Here is an 18881-nt window from a genome sequence, read left to right as displayed (position 1 = left end):
AACTTTAATTTATAAATGTCAATGTGAATACAAGGCTACCAAATGGTGTTCAATTCAATTCAATTCGATTCAGTTTTATTTATATAGCGCCAATAACAATACAAATCGTCTCAAGACACTTCACAAAAACCAGCCTGCAACCTCCAGAGCAGCCTGAGGGCGACACTGGCAAGGAAAAACTCCCTTTTAACAGGAAGAAACCTTGAGCAGAACCCAGCTCTTATGGAGGGACCCATCTGCTGAAGGCCAGCCGGTTAGAAACAGAGAAGATAGAGAGAAAAGAAGAGCAGGAGAAACAAGATAAACAAACTTCTGTCATAGATACATACATCAAGCGGAAGGAAACATGTAGGGTCTAGTAATATAACACATAGCTGATGATCTGTGACAGTTTGTGAGTATAACAGGAATTATGGGCAGGTTGGTGAATTGTTCATCTAGGTAGGAGTGGACAACTGGAGGAGGCCATGAAGACTGGGACAGATGTAGTTTATGGAGCTCCACAGGTCTGATACACAGCACTCCAGACCATGAAGACTGGGCTGGTTGATGAGGCCACAGCAGCAGATGTAGCTTAGAACTCCACAGGTCAGATATTCAGCACTCCAGACCAGAGACCCTCACAAGATGATGGAGGGGGAGGGGAGCGGAGGGGAGAGAGTAAGACACAGTGGTTAGTAAATTATAAGAGATAGAAAATAAAATGATAAGATATTAGAGGACAGGAGCCAGAGAAGAAAGAGGAGAGGACATGTCCTCAGTGCATCGTCCCCCTGCAGCCTAGGCCTATAGCAGCATAACTAAGGGATGGTTAAGTCCAGCCCTGGTTACATCACCCCTGATGTAAGTATCATCTCTATGGATGTGCTTCCAAGAAATGTTGAATGCTCTACTGAATGTAGTTTTGTCTCTTGCAACTCTGCCAAACCATCATGAATAACTAAACATGTTACCAGGTCCAAGATAATACATTCTTCCAGATGTAGCTACTGGCACAAGAATAAAACTCTAATTTTAGATGAAAGAAATTCTCCATTTTAAATTAATTAGCCTGTATTCACCTCTCATATCCAACCTATTTTCCTACCTGCAGCAGCATGTACTAGTTTCTGCTTTTAATTATTTAAAGAACTCCTTTTCATTTTTAGTGGGGAAAAAAAATGTCAAAATAAGTATTATGTTTTACTGTGTCTACTTAATCAAGCCTGAGGGGGAAAATGTTCTCCTGTCCCCAGCTGTATTTAAAGCATGCCAGTTCAAATTTCAAAACTAGTTTCACTGCTTTCTGCTAAAAAAAGATTTACCTTAAAGGTAAATTAATTATTAATTTATGCTTTCAAAGAATAATGTGAAAAACTAGAATCAAGAAGTTGATCAGAAAAATTCCTTTGTGGGAGGTGTTCAGCTCAGTGAGTAGAACACCCGCCCCCCCCCAGGCTTATGGAGGTCCTCGCTGCAGGTGGCCCCAGTTGGAATCCCACACCAGGCATCAGTGCCAGGCTTCTGAAGTCGTGTTCCGATCAGCTGGCTGGGATCTTCGGCCACATCTTCAGCCTTAGCTTGAGATTGGGAAAGGTGTCACAGCTATATTAAACTTTGCTGTAGATCCTACAACCCAAAGATCCAAACAGCTAGTGGCATGGATGTCTCACCGGATGACACTGGAGAGACTGATCCTTGCCCATCTGTATCCTCTGGTGAGCTCAGTGAGGGACCCGCTTTGCCTACCAACTCAGTATCAGAGTGTATGATACCATCATCTACCTCCTGGAAAGATTTCCCTCGCCTGGAGAAGGTTTGAAGCACTCTGAGGATCACATTCTTTCATTTTTCTAGTGTTTTTAACACATCCAGGTTGTCATACAGAGGGAAAAACTGATGTACGCAGGATGTGGTGGTCCTGACAGTATTACATCCTGGATATTGTAATACCTGACCAATAAACCAAAGAATGTGAGGACACAGAATTGTGTGTCTGATGTGGTCTTCTGCAGCATGGGAGTCCCTCAGGGAACTGTCCTGGCTCTCTTCCTCTTCTCCAGCTATACTGCTGACTTTAGACACTTCTCAAACAGTTGTCATCTGCAGAAATTCTCATAATGTAAAACCAAAGAGCTGGTGGTGGTTTTACAAAGGAGGAAACACACACCACACACACTGGAGAACATATAGAGGACACTTGCATGGGTGTTCACTTGAATAAAGTGAACACTGGAATGGACTGACCACACTGAGGAACTTTAAGAAAAGCCAGAGCAGACAACAGAGAACAGAGAGAACGCCTGAGGTAATTTAACAATTCTGTCGTAGCATCAGTCATTCACTATAAAGTGATCTGCTGGAGCTGTAGCACCTCAGTAGTGGACAAAAAGAGATTGAACAGACTGGTGAATAAGGCCATTGCTGTTCTGGGCTGCCCTCTTGAGCCTGTGGAGGTGGTGGATGATCGAAGGATGGAAGCAAAGCTGTCATCCCTGATGGGACATGAATCCCACCCCCTGCATGCTGCTATAATAGCAGCTGGGCAGCATCTTCAGCAACCGACTGCTTCACCAATGCTGTGTGAAGGAGCGTTACTGCTGGTCCTTCATTCCTGCTGCTGTGGGGCTATACAACCAAGCCTGCTCTCAATAGATAACAACAGGTATAACTACTTTTGTATATGGTTTGCTTTTTTTGTATTTATTTAATGTTAACTTGTCATTCTCCTTTTACATGAAGCCAGGTTTTACTGTAAAATATTTTACCATTTAGGCTCTCTGTTGTAATGGAACTGGCATTTTCAGAGCCCAATAACACAAATTTTGAAACCGACTTCTAAAGTGGGAAAGTTTGAAAACGCCTGCCTGTGCAGTTTTATCTTAACGCCGATTGCTAGTAACCTTATAGTGTCATATAAGGTCTGGTATAAGCGCTGTAGCAGTTTCACTCTTTTTCAGTAGTTCCATCTAGACACTAACATTTTTGGGGGTGATTCAGAAAATGGCGGGATTCGAAAAATACTGTTGTGTGCACATGGCCTTAATTAAAGGATTTTATGTAATTTTGAAAAGTGTCCTCATTATCAAAACAAAGAGAAATTTGAAAAACATATAACCTAAAACACTACTTTTTTATTTCCTACAATAACAAGCACAACAATGCAGCACCAATTTTAGTTTGAAAGTGTTAGTACCAGGAAGACTATTTGATGAATGCTCCACACTGGCAACCTTTAAAAAAGTGTATAAAACATGGTGCTGGTGCAGGGACCACAAGTATGGAAAAGGTTACTTTATAGTTTGTTAAAGATGTAATGAAAACCACTGCAGTGAGTGCTCACTGGAATAAGCATCCTTTAAAATACAATATAAGTCAGATACAAATATACTGTAGCTCTTGCACAGATGCAGTCTGTATATATGAAGCTTTTGTTTCATCCCTGTCTCCCCCTCCCTCTCTCACAGTGGGTGATCAGTCGACAGACAGAGGCTAATTCATCCAGGTGATAAGGCGTGTCATTGGCTCTTTGTGCTCTGCGACCTGCGCTACTGTGCTTAATTTGACCTGCTGCATGTCGCCGAGCACACTCCTGGTCAATATTAGCTCTGCAGCCGCTGACTCAAAAGGACATGTTTGTTCACCCTGTACCTCCCCCGCTTCACCACAAAAAACAAACACACTTCCAACACACACTCACATCCAAGCACACATACCGGGTGGTGATGGCTCAGATAGTAGTATGGAACAGTCAGTCACTGCGGCCCAGGGCCAACAGCAAAACACACTAACAGCAGATGTTTGATAAAGGAAAAGTACACTGTGTGTTGGAGCTGGGGTGTCATATTTTCTTATGTAATTATTTTGTTCATACATTGTACTTTACGGAGAATATTACTGCATCCTTTCTTATATCTGAAATTCTATAAAACAGCGCACACACACACACACACACACACATGCCATACGCACGCACACACACACACACACACACACACACACACACACACACACACACACAAACACACACACACAACCCATACGCACACACACACACACACACACACACACACACATACATTCTTCAATGGCCATCTTTGTGAGGACACTCGTTGGCATAATGCATTCCGTAGCCCCTTATCCTAACCCTAACCATCTCAACTAAATACCTAACCCTAACACTAACACTAACCCTAACCTAATTGTAACCTTTACCCTAAAACTAACTTTTAACCTTCAAAATAGCCAAAAAGTGAGACCAAAAAAACAAACAACACAATCCAAGTTCTTCAGCATTAGTCTTAATTATACCACAGAGCAAGTGACACCATTCTCTCACAGGTAAACTTCAAGGGACTACCACTTGAATACCACTAATGATCAACTCTCAGGGGAGGGTGACATAATTCAAATATAGGTGGTCTATGGCTCAAATTTCGACAGTTTTCTTGAAATTTTGACTTTTTTCTCAACGTGCATGATGGAAAAAAATCTACCTTGTCTCATTTTGTTTTCTCCCATGAGTGGCCCTAACACTCTTCTGTTTCATTATGCCAATCGCTAGATTTTTTGTTGGAGACGATGATGTCACAACCACATGTGCAAGTTTATGTACATCCTCCAGGTCTTCTTCTCCAGTTTCAGGGAGTAATCTTACAGCACAACATAAGGCCTGGCATAAGTAATGCTGCAGTTTCAGTTGTTTTCAGTGGTTCTGTCTAGACACTTACATTTTGGGGGTGGTTCAGAAAATGACTGGTTTCAAATATACTGATTTTCGATACCACTGATTTCCTTTCCAATCCGATACTGAGGAAAATTCAGGCTGGTATCAGCGATACTGATCCGAAACCGATACTTTGTGTAAATACACCCTTATGTGTCTGGTAAACCTAAAAAAAAGTAGTGTATTTCAAATCATAGCTTCATAAAGAATACAAGACAGCAAACATTTTAAACTCAGAAGTATATTGAGGTAGCGGCCTCTTTTTATAACTGTGCTAATACCATAAAAGAAAAACCAGAGGACACAATCATACAAAATATGTGAAAATGGTATTCTGCTTGAATGATTTGAAATGTACTATTTGTAAGGTTGAATACACCACAGTGATGGCGGTTAGTCTAACCCTTCCCACTGTCCCATTACACTCTCATTGCAATGTAAAAAGACTTTGTCATTACACAGCTCATGTGTGTGTTTAAGTGTCCAAATCCTATATGAGGATTTATGGTGGGCGGGTGGGGGCGAACTGTGTGAGTGTTTCAGCTCATATCCTGTTTGTTTAGATTCTGCAGCTCTATGAGGGCAGCAAGGTAGCGGCTCACTGGGTTTAGATTGTTTGTCATTTGGCATTTCAAGTGGAACTAACAAGCCTATAAAATGGTAACGAGGGGAAGACAGGGGGAGGCGGAGGGTGAGGAGAGAGAGAGTCTTTCAAGGGAGAGGAAGAGTGAGAGAGAGAGAGAGAGACGAAGGAGGAGGAGAAGGGTGAGAAGCAATAGATGGGTAGAGACAGGGTCTGTGAGGAAATGAGAGGTGTCGGTAAGAGATATAAGAAGAGACTGAGTGGGAGAAATCTCATGTGAAATTGTTTGTGAGATTTAGTAACAGTATCTGGTTATTTCATGCTTGCGTGGATTTGCACCCTCTATGCACACTGCTGTGGTTGTTGTGACTTTTTTTCACCCAAGTATCAGTGACAGAATGGAGTTACTGTGTTGAAGCCAAAGCTGAGAAGGTCAGTGGAGTTTCACTGTCAAACACAAATATGAGAGAAAGTAAGAAACGGAAGACCACAGCCATTACACAGTTGTGTGGAACGCAGGTTCAACCAAATACTAAATCCAGTGCCACCAAGCATGAGACATAATCATAAGCAAAATTAGAGCAACTCTGAGCAGTAGCTGGACATTAATGAAGGTAAAACAAAACTGTGAAAGTGCAATATTGACAAATATTCAAAGAAGCTGAAACAATGTTAAGTGTTTTTAGCTATATAATGACTTGGATGACTGAAAACCAGATATGTTTACAAATAGTTCTTCCATTTCTGCTAAGTTAATTTATTTATTAATCTATTTATTTCTTATTTCTCTGGGAAGCATTCTTGCCACCTACACTCTGCGTCACTGCTATACACAGATTCCCCTTTTGCAGAAAACTGACGATGCACTTACAGCAGGGGAGCTTAAGTCTCCACAATGTTAAAATAGACTTTGAGGAACATTTGCACCATTCATTCAAGCACCATGGTGAAAACTTACTGAAAACTTACGGTGCGCTGTTTGCATGAAACACATTTGATCCGTCAGCTCTGGTTAGGTAACACAGTGTCTACACAGCCTATGTAGAAACCATGTATGCAATAGAAGAGCTGATATGGTGCTGTGTGAGGGACCAAGAGAACAAACTTTCTTAAATGAAAACAAAGACTGTACAAAAGCTAAATATGCGTGCTCAAATAGAAACTAATGTAAATAATAAGGTGTGTTGTATGAAACCAAAAACCTGTGTTTGATTTCTTTCAGTACTTAATGTTAAACTAAAAAACTTACTTAATTGAATGTATAATGTGCATAACCAAAATATGGCTAACTTAAATATAGAAACAAATAGTATGATAGTGTGGGTGCTGAGGGTCACCACCGTGTCAGGGCTCTGTGGCCACGTCTGTGGCCATCACATCCTGTCATGCAGCCTTGCTGCTAATTTATTCCTTTAGTATTGCGACAAAAATCTAAATCTAAATTTCATGAAGAAAAAACTTAGAAAAGTTGGTATATACAAACTCGAGAAAATGTGAGGTGTATAGGACAACAGGACTAGGAGTGGCTAGCAATGATGCTAAACCCAGAGCGTAGATTTTTAGTCAAGGACATTCAATCTGACACTTATCTCTTAATAATGGATCGCCTAGTCATAAATGTACTGTATAAATAATTCATTGGCTCTTGCTGTTCATAATGTCCCATCACCTACAACAAAGCAAATTGTGAAGGAATATTCACAATTAAAGTCATTACAACAAGGTGAATTTCTCATCTTTCAGGCACATACAGAATACTTGGAGAAATTTTAGCATTGTTTTTTTATTAGTGTTAAATGGTTCCCATTATATATTTTAGTAAATAATTTTAGAAGCCACAATTAATGAAACACAGAACAAACTACACAAAACAGGAATAATGTCAGTGTTGGCGGGATTTATCATTCACATATTTATTTATTTATTCATTCACTAAAATATCAATATCTCACCCAACCTGTTTTCAGTACTGAATTTAATCAGTGCTAACATGATCACAGGGAACCCAGAGTAGTTTGTTTCCTGTAGAAAAAAGAACATCAGGTAGCACTATACTATAACTGTACTGTAAAACATTGTTAAAGTATCAATGCTTAATTCATCATTTGTAAAGTGTTACTACTAATTTAATATAAATTAGTAAGCAGTTTATAAATGTAGCTATAAATGTTATATTCTGTTTATCTTTCTTCATTTTAGATGAAGTGTATAGTTGAAATAAATATTTAGCTTTTGTATCACTCCATTGTGTTTGTCTTATTTTTTCTGCTGAAAAGATAACTGAGCCTTTAAATCTTGTTTATAAATACTTTATAAGATATAGATAGTCCACACTTTAGATTAGCTCACACAATGAGTTCACTAACAATCAATAAATGTTTTACATTAACTATTAATTATGTTAAGTTCATAAATACTTAATTATTGTAGTTATTGTTTTGTATTTCTATTTGATTCATACATGAGAAACTGATCATTAGTGAAGTATGAAAGTAACATTATGAAACACATTTAGAGATGCATAGGAATAAGATAAATTTATTTATAACTACATTTATAAACTGTCTACTAATGTCTGTAAATGCAGGAGTCCTTTATAAATGATGAATTAAGTATTTCCTAATGCTTTACTATTTTTTCACAGTGTGAGGTTAGTGTAAAGTGTGACAGAAAATAGATATAAAAATGTGATATATTTTCTATTCCAGTACCAGTACCAGTCTGTTCGTCTTCCAGTTGTCAACTATAAACTATACTATTTTCACACTACACATGTCAGACAAAGACTCGTTAACATTTGCAATATTCATTTAACTGCATGGTGAGATGCCTTACGTGATCTAAGAAGGAACTTGTCTTTATGTGATAATGAATAAAGTTTCCACTCATTTTGAGGGTCTGCCAAGATTGTTCCTAAATCAGTCATTCATTATTACACAGGATAAGATGTTACAATCCCCTGTGCTAAGACCCGAGGCAAAACACATTTAGAAGCCCAGTCTGAAAAACCGACCAGCAGGCCAGCAGTCAGCTACCAACTAGCAACCAACAAGAAGACACCAGTGTTAACACTGCACGAAAAGGGGTGTATACGGGAGTATGCGGAAGGAGGATACAGCCAGGAAATCTGTTGTGTGCCAGTAAGGAGCTGCAAGCATACGGCCGTTTTCAGGAGTCTGCCTGACTTAGTGTGACTTGGTCTTTCGTATGCTAATCTTTGAAAGTGTGGGGTCGAGTAGTGGATCCTTCCCCTCAAGCAGAAAATGTTCATTGCATTCACACAAAACTGTTCAAGAGAGTTTTTTTATTCACTGGAGTATCTTTTTTCTTATTTAGGTATCTAAGACTTACAAAAACTTCTATATTCCAAGAATGCTATACATACTGTATATAGCATTCTTGCTAGCTATATATAGCTATACAACATAAATTAATTTTATTGGAGTGGATTCATCACATTGAAGCATGCAAAATGCCTTAAATATTTTCATAATTGCCCAACACAGTCTAGAACATGTACATACAGTATAGACATGGATTGCAGATATCTCTATCTAGCCATATTATTATGCTGTATGTTTCTTCTTAGTTTTCAACTTCCTCCCTTTTTTCGTCCCTTAACAAGTTATATATGAAAACGTGCAGTTTGATCAGTGTGTTATTACTTTTCTCCATGAAATATGAAAAAACTGTGAAAAAATTGCATTAAAATTAATGGGATGGGTGGGGGGAAAAGCGAAAAAGAAAAATCAATGGAATTTTTCGTCTACTGCTCAGGCATTCTTTCACCTACAGACTTCATTTAAACTTTAAACTGTAGGCATGAGTCTTGTGTGTTGGTGTATTAATCCACATTTTGATAGGTCGTTGTCAATCACTGTTCAATGATCATGATAATTTTTGTAGAAATTCTGAGATTATAATGGGTGTGTATTGCACTGCCCTGTCGCTGTCTGATAAAAAACACATATCTCCAAATTTCTTTTTTTCATACCTGCTTTTGATACATGCTTTTTGACTGACATTTCTGACATCCAATGGAGACACATTTTAGATAGATTGCGTCTTAAAGCATTGTTCCATTAGTTGTATAGATACCAAATGTGTCAGTTGCTGGGGTAGAATGCGGACAGTTGTATACTGTAGAAAGCCAAAAACTTCAAAAGTGGAGATACGTGTTTTTTATCGGACAGTGGCGATTTAAGAGAAATTTGAGGATGTTTTCCTTTCCTTGTAATTTTAATTCATCTTCTACACATACTTGCCCTCACCTGTATGTACCGTGTTGTGTGTGTTTCAGGTATTGGCTGTTACTTTTACTTGCGAGACAGCAAGTACTTCCTGTCTATGCTCGGTGTAACCACTGCAGACACGTAACAGCAAACAACTAATGGGACTGTGTTTCTAGCGAAACCCTGATTTGAAACTCACATACTCTTTTGCTTTTTTTAACATTCAACATGGCGTACAGAAGAAACCTGGGATTTTCCAGCAGCAAACAGAGTTTGGATACCATTTTTTACAGTTGTAACCCCGCACAGAAGGGAGGATTGGAGTTGGGTAACCATTGCCAGCGTCACTCCTGTGGCCCAAATGAGCTTGAATGGGATTTGCGCCACATGGAGAGTGCAAGATGAAACGGTTGCAGTCAGCGGAAAAAAAAGGACAAAACACGAGAAAAACAGCATTATTTCAGTAAGTGGCTTTTCACTCACTGAGACATCCTGTATATGCTGATTCTTATATTATTTAAGGAACTTTATTTCATGTTGTAGTTTTTTTTCCATTTTATAGGAAGCTGTGAGGAGACTCTATGAGGCACAAAAGGACACCACCAACAGTTTTGATGCACAAGCAATGTGAGATATCATTATTGTTAGTGGGTTATACTGAATTGTAAAAGGTTGCATCTATCCATGATTTTCTTTGACTCTCCCGTAAAGGTGGTGTAGTACATAGCGGTGAAGAGGATCTATGGAAAACTGCTACCACAGACTTCATGTCAGATGAAGAGGACCCCCATCATCACCCCATCTTCCTAAACCTTTGCTTATCTTTAGATAGAATAAAAATACAAAACACAAAACAAAGCAAAGAGCTTCTGTTTATGCTCACAGAACTCATAAGCATCCACTGTGGATTTTTTGCTTTGCTACTATTAATTTAGAAATCTCTGACTTTGTTTTCCAGTTGGTACCAGTGGTATGGTTACTTATCTGGTTGCTGGCAAGTAGCTGTTGGTTTTGCCAAAACCCTGGAGTTGCCAAAGAAGAAGGTACAAAAATTTTCATTCACAGACTGGCATATAAGTCACTACCTTTGGTGAGCTGCTCAACAATGGCGCAAAACATGTTGCCAGTTTTTGGCACAGGAAGATCATCCTGTGTATAGACAGCAGTGTCTGTTTCATGCGGTTGGCTTTCAGCAGTCTCTCACACACTCCTCAATCATTTACGTCACACACAGGCAGCTTCCCTTAAAGGCAAAAGGTTCAGACAGTAACACAGACGTTCTTCTAGAAAGCTGACATATACAAGCTTGATTATGATTAAGGGCTGCTTTAGCCTTTCACAACCTCATTTCCAATGTGAATTCTCCTTCACTACTCAACTGTTGCTAGATCACACAAACAAACACCAACAGCCATTTATTCTGGAGTAAAGCGTCATTGTTTTTGAGGCGTGGCAGAAATACACTTTCATAAGAGAGCTCAACGCACTGCAACTTGGGAAAACAAGTGCTAAGAAAACAGTTTCATCCTTTTGACAGGTGCATTGCAATACTGTCCTGCACGCAACACCACCAAACTCTCATAACACCTGCAAACAAACAGTGCAAAAAGCACAAAACACAACAGAATTGTTCCCAGAAAGCGATGATGTGATGAACTCACTGAGACAAGACAGACTTGCTGTTTAATTATTATTATTAACAACACAATTCTTAATAAGCATTTTGTTTAATGTCTTGTCTAGTCCCATGCAGTCATCACTTCATAGGATCCTGGGAACAACTCCATTGTCGATTGCATTTCTGCAGTGCTATGTTTGCTTGATGCTGTGTGTTTTTGCAGAGTGTTTTTATCTCTGAGTATTTGCAGTGAAGCAGTTGTCAAATCGATAAAGGCATGTTCTTAATTTGCTTGTGCTTTGTCTAGTTGCAGTGTGCAGAACTCTCTCTTCCATTGTATTGATACACTGTGGACCAATTAAGAAAAAAAAAAAAAAAAAAAAAAGATCTAAAACATTGTTAGCTAACCAGACCAGTTTGTGATCCAGCTGTAGACCCAGGTACTCTTGTTCTCCAGTCCATTGTACTCCTTGTGTATCCCTGATACACCCCACGATTGCAGTGTCATCTGAGAACTTCTGCATAGTGTTGCCACAGGTACCCTGAAAAAGCAATCTGATTACGGATTACTGATAACTTAGTAACTTAGTTACTGATACCTCCTTTAAAACTTAACTTGGTTACTTTACTGATTACTTGATTTTAAAAGTAACTAAGTTAGATTCCAATTTTTTTTAGTTCCCCCCCTCCCACCAACAACAACAAAAACAACAACAAAAAAAACATGCTGTTATAGCTTCACCGTGCTGTGCTGCGACTCCAAATGTTTCTTTAAATTCGATGCTGTCCAGCCACCTCTGTTCCCGAGCCAGGAGATTGAAGTGACGATTTCCTCGGTCCAGGCGCAGTTCAGACAAGCCTGACGAGTTTGCCCCTGAATATCAACTGGGGCAGCAGGTCTGGCTGTCAGCCCGTGACCTTGGCAACTTCAGAAAACTTCTCCAGGCTACATCAGCCCTTATCCCATTGAAAGGATCATCATCCTCAGTGCCATCCGCTTGAAGCTTCTGGCAGTCCTTAAGGTCCACCCATTTTTCTACATCTCCCTCCTTAAGCCGGGAGTAGAGAGCCCCCTTCATCCCCCTGCTGACCCCCTTGCACCAACCTGCATTATTGATGGTCAACCTGCATTCCCTGTCAAAGAGATTCTGGATGTCTGCAGGCGGAGCCGAGGCTATCAAGACCTCGTAGACTGGGAAGAACGCTCCTGGATCTCCAGATCCTTGATCCTCAAACCCCAGTTGCTCTCTGGTTTCTGTCACGGGCATTCCAGACAAGCCAGGTAGGATACCAGGTGGCCCCCTGGGTACTGTCATGGTCCTGCTCTTTTTGTTGCTTCAGTGTTTTTGTTCTCTCCCTCTGTTTCCTCCCTCAGTCACCTTATTAGGCCCGCCTGTGAAGGAAACTGGCAGGAGCACCTGATTGCAGCTACGGCCAATCATCATCAGGGCTCTTTAAAAGGATTGCCATGGCTTCCCTCTAGTGCTAGATAATTCTGCATTTCTTGGTCTGTGCCGCGTGAGAGCTACATCTAGAGCAAAAGAAGCAAACCTCCTGTTGAAAGTGTTTCTTTCTTACTATCTCTGTTTTTTCTTCCTTCTTAGTGCCTCCGTGCCAACCCAGTCTCTTGCCCAAGCGGCCAATTGGTCAAGTGCACAAATGCAATAGACAGAATTGAACTGCCAACCTTGTGGTTATTGGACGATTGCTCTACCTCCTGAGCTACTGCTGCTATGCTTAGGTGCCTATGTGACATCACTCCCTGAGATGCAAGAAGAAAGCAAAAATATATCAATATACATTATATAAATATAGAATTAAATATAGAACTAAAAATATAAAATTTTTACTCATTCACATCGGGTAAAATAATAAAGTACAGTGACCTTGATAAGTCATTTTAATCTGATTACTGGTTTGGAAATAGTAATACATCTTGTTACTGAAAAAAGTGGTCAGATTAGAGTAATATGTTACTTAGTAACAATGAGACAGTCCATTATCCAGGAAGTGAGGTGTGAGTCTACCACATTAGCTTGTCCCTCAGTAACAGGGGGTGGATGGTGTTGAATGCACTGGAAAAGTCAAAAGACATGATCCTCACAGCAGCATTCTCTCTGTCCAATGTGAGGCAAACTGCAGTGGGGCAAGATAGACCTGGGGCCTTATGTGATGGAGCAGCAGCCTCTCCATGGTCTTCATGATGCTCTGTACTCATTCATCTCACTCCCTTACCAACATATTAAATCCAAAGCATGCAGTCCATTTCCAAAGCATCACATCCAAAGCATTAGGAGTGAAACGAGGGGCCTTGGGATCCTTAGAGACCACACCCCTTCACAGATGTTTTATTACAACATGTAAATAAATACTCTAACTCTACACTCACCACTCAGATGTTAATTAGGCATGCTTTACCATCTGTTTGCCTACCAGGAGATGGGGTAAGATGGTAATGTTGGGGAGCAGGCTTGAAATGATGAGTTTATTTTCTCAACATTCTTACATTTTTTTCTCTCCTCATAATGATGACTTTATCCTTATAAGACCACATTGTAAACATAGCTGAGACATTGCACAAATGCAAATAAAGTGAAGAGAAGAAGATATTAGAATGTCTCAATATCTAGTATTGGTTGAGACACATCACGATAAAAAGTTTAGTATGTTGAGTGTTTAATACGTCAAGTTCCCTATAGTCTAAAACTCTATAATAGTCTTACTTAAATTAGGTGTAGAGATGTCTGCAATCTTGTTGCTGTGCTGTCTCCCACTGTGTCTTCAAGAAGACGTCATTATTATACTTAATGCATTCAGAGTGCAAGGTGTTAGCTCATCTGTGGATTTTAGTGGGACCATTGCACATCTGAGTTTTGTGCAGGTGTCACTAACGTCAGGTCAGAGATCAGTAAATAATAAATTAACATGTGTGCTAAAGTCATGACACACAAATATAAAACAGTGCTGTTCTCAGTTCTTATAATCCAGATTTTCCCCAACAGCTTTCTGGAGTGACAGGAGCAACACAGACCTTTCTATTTCAATGCAACGATTCCATTCAAATAACTGACCGAAAACCTTCCTTAAAACAGGATTTTTATTATTTATTTAATTTGCAAACTTATGCTCATTAGATGAGTACTGAACTTAATTGACTTCACTCAGCTTCCTCTGGTGACTCGGGTTCAAGGGTGCAATATGTCAGAATCAGAATCCAATCAGAAAAATGTATGTAATAAAAAAATGTAACAAGCCTTATTAGCAGGACGCATTTACAATATTTTCACATCAGAAAGCATAGGCTAAAATACAAATTTAAAATGATATATTTACAATATAATATACTGTATATTTTATATATATTGTATAATGTAAGTACTGTGCAGTCTGGTGTCAAGAACTTTATTATTCAGTTATTATTTATTATTAGTTATTATTCATTATTCAGTTGAAATTATGCCTTTATTTGATTGATGTTTCCATCAAGTACAAAAAAATGAAGACAATCAAATAGTTAGTGTCAAATTATATGGTAATGCTGCCAATGTCAGATCTGCTGTCCTTCTCCATTGCTGTTAATGTCTGAGGGGTCATAATCTTTTGCTAGACTGCGTTTGGCTCCTTTGTGCATGTGGGTTCAGTTACCATGGCTACGGGGTCCAACTGCTGCTGTCTGCTCTCTGACCAAAGGGCAGGTACAAATACTGTACCCTAGGTTTTGCCCTCCGAACAACTGCTTATATCTCGGCAACAACAGTTCATACGGGGAAAATGAGCCACCTGTGTGTGTGTATCTGTAACTGTAATAACATAAGTTACCTGTGTGTTTGTGTGTATATGTGTGTGGTGTGCATGTGTGTGTGTAACTGTAATCACAAAGTCACAAATCAAGTTACCTGTGTTGTGTGTGTGTGTGTGTGTGTGGGGGGGGGGGGTTATACACCAGAGATATCAGAGGAGTCCCTGATCAATGAATTGTTCTCAGCTGTGGCTCTGGCCTGAGGGTCAGTCCGCGGCAACTTGATGTCGTTGTCAAGGCACGCTGGGCAGGGACAGAGAGAAACATGGAGAAAAGGGTCTCACATTTGGGCTTACTGTGACAAAACGGTAGCTCCTATCAGAAAAACAAGCAGACTGTGGGTGTCGTAAGACATTCCTGAACACTTATATGTTTTTTGTCTTTCTATATTTAATATTTTGGGCACATGTGCAAGTTTTAAACAGGGGTCTCTTCTGCTTAAATTCTGTATGTCTTACTGCTTTGACGAGCACATTGTAAGAGACGGAACAGATTTGTCTACAACTGTGTAAAAAATCCTGTGTGTAGAGTGTAAAGAGAAAAGTTTCAGACAATTTCAGACAACTTCCCCCACTCTAACTGATGAGGTCATCCACTCTAGCGAGAACATTCCATGCAATACACACTCATAAAATTGATCATGGTCATTGAACAGTGACTGATCAAAAACTATATGACCTATCAAAATGTGGATTAATACACCAATACAGGAGAGTTTAAAGTTAAAATGAATGTAGGTGAATGTATGCCTGAGTAGTAGACATTTGAAAAACTCTCTTTTTTTATCACATAATTTTTCATATTTTGTAGAGAAAAATAACAGCGCACCAATCCCAATCAAGCCGCACGTTTTGATATATAACTCATCCTACAACTCAAGAGATCAAGACAATAGGATTCTATTATTGCAAATTATCATCTAATCGCTGTTTCAGACCATTTCAGACAGATACATATGATGTACTTTATATATGCCTGCCAAGGCAGGGACAGAGACCATGTCTGCATGCTCAGCCTTTGACCATCTTAATATTTTATCTTGTTTAAAGTCCAAGTTCAAAATGATTTCTCTCTCTCAGTGATTTCTGGGATAAAACACTTCTGTCAAGTCTAATGTTATGATTTGCCTGAACACTATATAATAAAATGTCTTACGCCAGAATGTCATAATCTTGTATGTACCCATCTCCCAGTCTGAATGTATTCATTCTGATTTGTTCTGAGGTGATAGTGAAATGGAAATGCTACTCTTTTCATTCGTAAGCCTCTGGCTTACGAATGGCCAGTTGTATTTATAGATGTTACAGACAGCAGACCTCCAAGGTGGGGCCAGATGTGATCACAAGGAGATTTACGATGCCAGGGCAGAGCTTCTATTGTCATGTCACCATGGTTATTTGTTGTGATGTCACAGTGTTGATCACCATATGCCTATCCCTGGAGAGGGAATGCTCTTCACTGATTAGCTGAACAGCTTGTAGCCCAACAGGCCATGAGGCTGAATGACCTCTGGGGGTGAACACAAAGGCATGTTATTTGCTTGATGGGGCAAGGTTGGAATACTTGGAATATGTGTGTGTCTGTGTGTCTCTGTTTATGCACATATCACGCTAAAATGATTTCTCAAATTACTGTTGTTTGTTAGTGAAGCTGAAATGCTGTCAATGAACAGAGGCAATGTACTGGCCTAACTGTTGCTCTGCCGTCTGTGGAGCTCACTGATTCCAAGCTTATGATTCTGTGCAAATCAAAACCAGATAGTTTGGTTCAAATTCTATTATCTTGTTCCTCCTGCTGTCAGTGAGACTAATCTGTGCAGATGCTTTTAAATAAGACCTCGTGCCATCTCAGCTGCTTCCATCACCAATTATAGGAATTGCTTGTGAGGAAATTTAAGCACACACGATGGCAGTGCAGTGTGCATGTGTCTTCATGTGTGTTGGGTATATGTGAGAGTGTGCCTCTGTGAAACGGCTATTTACGGTTGGCCTGCCATAAAAGTGTCTCCTCCAGCTCCTCTCTCCTCCATTTACACAATCATCCAGTCCAGCAGTGCACCTAACTGCCTGCACCGCAGCACAGCCACAGCGCTCCACACCTGCTCTGCACCAAATCACAGACACCATCTACACCTGCAGCTCTGACACCAGTGGAGAACAAAAAGCACAAAACTGCAAGCTGTGAGCTACTAAAGTCTTTCAAAAACATCTTAAAATTAATTTAAATGCAGAAATGAATTTACACAGACTGTGCATCTGTGAAATTTACAGACTCCTCCAAAATTGAAAGTTGCATATTATTAATAATACAGTTTTTTATGTGTACTAGCTTATAGATTAGTGAATAAAGAGTGTATTGTTCACACAAAGATTTGCAGTGTTTATAACAGTGGCTGTTGTGCGCACTTCAGTGTCTACTGCAGAACAAGTTTCCATTGTTACTCTAAGGCACTCGGGTGGATGAATTAGCAAAGAAAGGAATTGATGTGGCAGAATTTGTTTATGGCCGGTTGATGACATCCACAATTTCCATTTGAGCACTCTAACCATTCATCAGCATTATCTTATAAATAATCTGACAAAAAAAAATCCTCATCATGACATCATGACTGCTTACTATCAGTAGAACCATGATCTGATGTGATGACCAAAAAAGCATATAATGCCACCAAGGAATAGTTAGAGTGCATTGCTTATACATGATAAATTAAAAGTGGTATTCTGAACTTCATGGACACTTCATCCTGTCGTAGCTGGTGAAACTTCAGCAATGATCCTGAGGTAGGGATAAAATGAAGGGATATGGTCTATGAGACTTAGAGTAGTAAAATGTTAATACAGTCAATTTAAAATGTTTTTACATTGTAGATTTTAGCTTTTTAATGTTCTCCTTCAAACATAGTTTCCGCCATTGTTTATTACTTACATTTCATTTGATTGGGACAATGACATTTAACGTAGTTCCAGTCCAGAGGATAAAACCTGTGCTGCAGCCTACACCATGGCAAATTAGGTTTACAGCATAATGAAAATATACAGCTTAGATACACTAGACATGGCCATTGACAACAGAGCTGTCTCTCATCCACAGTTAAAGTTAGACTGTCAGCATTCAGTTAGCCATTTAGTGTCATTATTACTCATCGTTATCTGCTTCACTGTCGTGCTTTTCTCTCTGTTATCTCTCTTTTCACCTCTTTCTTTCTTTTTTGCTGTTGCCATGCCATAATTACCTATCCAGAAAACCTTACACTCGCCATTTAATAGCACTGAGTTAGGTCAGGTGAGGCCCCCAATGAAAACACATCACGGCTGTAAGTTTTTACCCTACTGGCCTGAGGCCCCACCACTGAGTGTCGTCTCACTGTTACAATGACTAAATCCAGACACAATGATATAGAAGTGTGTCTTTCTGGCTTATCTGTCACAGTAACACAGTGGCAGTTCGACTGGCTTAATTCAAAGCAGCATGTTTTTTTATATTGATTGGTTCAGTACTTACTCTCATGCTCTGGGTTCTGCAAAGCATCTTGAGACAATTGATGTAATTGATAAATAGGATAAACCTGAATAGTTGTTGTCAATAAGAGGAGCAATGAGACATTGCTGCTCTTAATTGCTTCACTGCAAAACCAGGTAGATAATCATGTCTCAACCCTTGACTTTGAGGTTTACTACCACTATATTCCCATTCTTCGCCATCTCACAGCATCAACATATTTCACCTTGGAGCTTTTATGGGTCTGCACCTTTTCATCCTTCCTCATGTTTTGCTTTTGAGACCCACTTTTATTAATCAGAACATACAGAATCAGCAACATTTAGCTTGACATACTTGACATCTTGGAAAAACATTGAACATTCTTGTCCATTTTAGGTGTCATTTTACAGATTTTGGATTTCCCCAATGGGGATCAATTAAGTATTACCTTATCTTATATCATA

General features: G+C 39.5%; 1 long non-coding RNA gene across 1 annotated transcript; it reads left to right on the top strand.

The window, feature by feature from the left end:
- Positions 1-9800: 9800 nt before the first annotated feature.
- On the top strand, positions 9801-10337 carry LOC125008420. The gene is made up of 3 exons (XR_007112891.1): positions 9801-9983; positions 10083-10147; positions 10232-10337. It is a non-coding gene; the product is annotated as an uncharacterized LOC125008420 (long non-coding RNA).
- Positions 10338-18881: the final 8544 nt, after the last annotated feature.

Source organism: Mugil cephalus, chromosome 5 (assembly GCF_022458985.1).
Source record: "Mugil cephalus isolate CIBA_MC_2020 chromosome 5, CIBA_Mcephalus_1.1, whole genome shotgun sequence".
In the NCBI taxonomy this organism is placed as follows: Eukaryota; Metazoa; Chordata; class Actinopteri; order Mugiliformes; family Mugilidae; genus Mugil; species Mugil cephalus.
This window is presented reverse-complemented; position numbering and strand designations above follow the sequence as displayed.